Source organism: Chenopodium album, chromosome 15, assembly GCF_948465745.1.
Source record: "Chenopodium album chromosome 15, dcCheAlbu1.1, whole genome shotgun sequence".
NCBI lineage: Eukaryota > Viridiplantae > Streptophyta > Magnoliopsida > Caryophyllales > Amaranthaceae > Chenopodium > Chenopodium album.
Window position 1 is genome coordinate 34,741,106 of NC_137848.1, and position 4,363 is coordinate 34,745,468.

The following is a 4,363-nucleotide window of genomic DNA, read 5'->3' on the forward strand; positions in this document are numbered from 1 at the left end:
ATGACATTTGTAGCAACTCGGGAACAACATGCAAATCAAAGGTTGCGAAGACTAATGGTAAGAGAAATCAAAAGAGCTCGACAAGCTATCTCCTAGAGGTCTAGCTAGCGCCAACTACGAGAGACTCTAACTAGGAACGTCACTAACCAAACTCAATCGACAATTGTGAGCTACAAATCAATGGTCCGTATCAATGCAGATTCACAATGCAATCTAGCATAATTCTCAAGGCCTAATCTAATTACACACATGCACAATTTCCGTTAATCACTTTAATCTCAACAATTAATCAACACAATCCCCAAATTAAGCACAATCAATCAATCATACAAGTTTTACCCAATCCCTAGCCAAACAACTACTCTAACATCATCATCTAATCAACTAACAACCAAGGAAATCAAGAATCAACAATTACTACACTAATCAAGCATCAAACATCAAAATCAATCTAAACAAACATGAATATTAAACAAAGCAATAAAATGAGATAGAGTTAGAAATGCTCATTGATAATAGAGAAGATCATCAACACAATTGTCACCATTGAATCTTTAATCTCTCAATCACCATTGAAATTCCTCGCTTTCTCTCTCTAAATCTACTCCTAAACTAACCCTAAAACTAGAGAAAGAGGCTCTCAACTAAGCTAAAATTATGATAAAAAATATGTCTACCGTTGCTTCTAATTCGGGTTACAAGTAGATATTTATAGGAGGCGCGAAACGAAACCGAGCAAAAACAAGGACCCGGAGCGGGGCACCCGCGCGGTCTAGTGGCGCGCCCGCGCAACAAGGCTGCGCACCCGCGCCCGCGCTCCTCTAGGTTCCTTTGGTTCTTCTCAAGGCTTCGTGCGTTCGCTAATGGCTTCGAATGAGTGCACCGAATGATGATGATGATGGACACCAAGGAGGCAGATCCAAAAGCACTTGACAGTGGGTTCAACACCACTCCTTCATGTGAGCGCGGCTTGAGAGGGCAAGAGCTAAAACTTTGAGAATCCGCTTCCATGCATCTTGAGCTTTCCTATTGCCATGAGCTTGCTCCAAAAGCATCTTCCACCTTAGTAAACCACCAATATCGAGACCCGGACCTCGTACAATACCTACAACCATGAAAAGAGAGCAAATAAAGGAGAAAAGACTAGAAAAACCATCAAAAGCACAAAACCACAAAATAAGAGATTAAAGGTAAAACAAAGAGGTAAAGCATAAAACTAAGCATTTATTAGGAAGGAAAGCTATGAAAAGAAGGTAAAAACAACCTAAATACTCATGAAATGGGTGGCATTTATGACAACCATCAGGGACTCAATCCTCCATAGAAGATTTATATGATTTGGTATGTCGGGATTCCATGGTGAGGACATTCTCGTTGATACTCCTTGTATCTTTCCCAAGCCTCATAGAAACCCTCACTAGGAATTTGCTTGAAACTTTGGATTAGAGTTCTTGCCTCGGCGGTCTTCTATTGAGGGTAAAAGCGAGAAAGAAACTCTTTAGTGACCTCATCCCAAGTTCTCAAGGAATTAGGCTTCACTTCCTTATCTAGCCACACCAAAGCTCTTCCGATTAGAGAAAACGGGAATAGCTTGAGCCTTATGAATTCTTAAGAAACCCCATTGACCTTGATTATGTTACAATACTTCTCAAACTCTTTGAGATGATTTAGTGGGCTTTCGTGCTTGGCACCACTAAATTGCCTTCGTTCAATCATTGTTATCATCGCCGGCCTTATCTTAAAGTCATTAGCTGGTGTTGTTGGCGGAGCAATACCACTCTCAAATCTATAGGCACTGGGAGTTCCCAACTCCTTCAAAGCAACCCTTGGTACTTCACCTATGCTTCTTTGTTCTTCTTATTGAAATTGTTCTTCACTTGAAGAGCTAGAACTCAAGGATCGTCTAGCAACTCTTATCCTTGCGATTGTTCTCTCAATATCCGGATCAAAAGGTACTAAAGTCCTTCCTCTTGTCCTATGCATACAATCTCAAAGAAACAATTAGTAGCACCACTACAAGTGTAGCCTAAAAAAGAAAAATATTTTTGTATTTTTGAAATGAAATGAAATAGACTCAACAACAACAGCAAACAACTACGCCATTGCCCGGCAACGGCTCCATTTTGACCGAGAGGTGGATTCTAGGTCATTGAAACTAAAACTTCTCCAATCAAATTAAATTTATAACCAAACCTACACCTAGTAATAGGGCAAGTTCGGGTCGAACCACTGGGAATGGGGGCAAGTTAGCTATTGCCAAAGTAAAGCTATTTCAAAGCGTAAAAGGTAGTGTAGGTTATCTAAATTCAACTAATCGGGTTGGAGATTGATTATATCAAGACACTAGGGATTTAGGATCCACATATTCTTGCAATGGACACACACTAATCGGGTTGGAGATTGATTAATTCAAGTATTGCGAGGGAAGATAGACAATGCAATCAAAAGATCTCAACAAGTTATCTCCTAGAGGTCTAACTAGCAGCAACTACGAAAGACTATACTAGGAACGTCACAAATCAAGCTCCATCGGTAAATGTGAGCTACAAATCAATTGTCCGTATCAATGTAGGCACACAATGCAATCTAGTATGACAATTAAAGTTAGCTACTCTTTAACTAATCACACACATGCACAAAATCAGTCAACCAATTTAATCACAATGCTAAATTAATCAAAAACTCCCAATTAGCTATGATCCATAACTCAAACATGCTTCACCACATCCCTAGCAAGTAAACTACTCACAATCCATGGAAGAAATCGAAATCAAAACTAAGCTAATCAACAAATTCATCATCATCATCATTTCAATCAAACAAATTCAATCAACTAATCAACAAACTTGAACAATCAACAAACAATTGAAATCAAAAGCTAAAGATTGCATTAAAGTAAAAGAAATCCTTACAAACATTGGTGAAATCAAACGAAAATATACTTAGAATCATCAATCATCAATCATCAACCATGAATTTCTCTCTATAAAATCTAAGAACAAGTGTTTCTCTCTCAAAACTTCTCTCTAAACTTCTATTAATTGATTCTCAAAAACTACTTCTCAAAATAAAAATGAATTCTCTCTTTAAAAATAGAAGAAAAGTCTATATATAGTAAAACTAACAAAGAGAAGTTAGTTAGATCATCCAAAATAGATCCGTACGGGCGTGGCCTTCTTCAAGAGGATGCGCGGCCGCGCAAAAATGGGTACGGAACAGGGGGAGCAACAGGCGCAGCCGCGCCAAGGCCATGCGCACCCACGCCACCAGGCCACGGGCTCGCGCCATCATCGCACACACCCGCGCTGGGAACAGGGCAGCTTCCCCTTCATCTTGACGCTCCTCGTGCGCTCCACTTGGTGTGCTTAATGAACACGGAGCATGGCAGAACCTAAAACACCTCGACGGTGGGTTTAACACCATAATTGGTGCCCCTACGGCTGAACGCACGGCCTAAGGTCACTTGGAACTTGCACATCTCCATACTTGGGCTTCAAATGGATGACACTAGGCATCCTAATCAATGAAAAACTCGGGAAGAAACCTCGGGAAACCTTGGACAATGATCTTAACCTGAAAATGAAATAAAAGAAACAAATAAAAGGGAAAAAGACAAAATAAACCATGAAATGCATGAAAATGGAAAATCAACTAAGGAAAGTGCAAACTAAAGAAATAAAGAGCAAAACTAAGGAAAAAGGAAAGAAAAGAGCTATAAAAGCAATTTAAAATCACCCTAAAAGAGAACAAATGAGTGCCGCAAATGACACTCATCGGCAGCCGTGCTACCAAGTGCGCGTGCCAGAAGCTAGCAGCGCTAGTAGGCCAGCAACGAGTTGGGCCTTGCTAGCTTCAGTAGGCACTGCATGCACAACACCCCACAACAAGCGAGCAAGTCTTGATGGGCTTGCGCACATGTGCAAAGGCAGCAGCGCTCAGCAGCCCGCAATGATGCGTGGCTTATTGGCGCGAGCTGCCAGCGCGTGCGACCAGTTGGCAGGCCTAATCATGGGCCAGGTAACCAGCTGGGCAGCCTTGGCGCCCAAGGCTAGCAGCGCCAGCTGGCGCGTAAGCATTGGCTGAGCATAGGGGAAGCCAGTTTGTGAGGGAAGCTTGGGGAGAAAGGGAAATGGCCCTCTCCCCGTGGTGGTCCTCACCTAGCCTTATTCACATTGTGACACTTGTTGATTGTTTTTCCTTTTTCTTTTGATTTTTTATTTAAATTAAATTGAAAAAGGGGATTTTACCAACTCTCCCACATTGATGAGAGAGATGAATATATAAGGGATTTTCTCTATAAATACCCAACCTTAGGAATTGAGAAAATCCACTTTGAGTTGTTAGCTTGAAAGGATCACCAAAG

At 41.2% G+C, this 4,363-nt stretch overlaps 1 non-coding gene across 1 annotated transcript; it reads left to right on the forward strand.

Moving 5' to 3' along the window:
- Positions 1-1,351: 1,351 nt before the first annotated feature.
- Positions 1,352-1,457, forward strand: LOC145583619 (small nucleolar RNA R71). Its single transcript, XR_014100241.1, has one exon. It is a non-coding gene; the product is annotated as a small nucleolar RNA R71 (small nucleolar RNA).
- Positions 1,458-4,363: the final 2,906 nt, after the last annotated feature.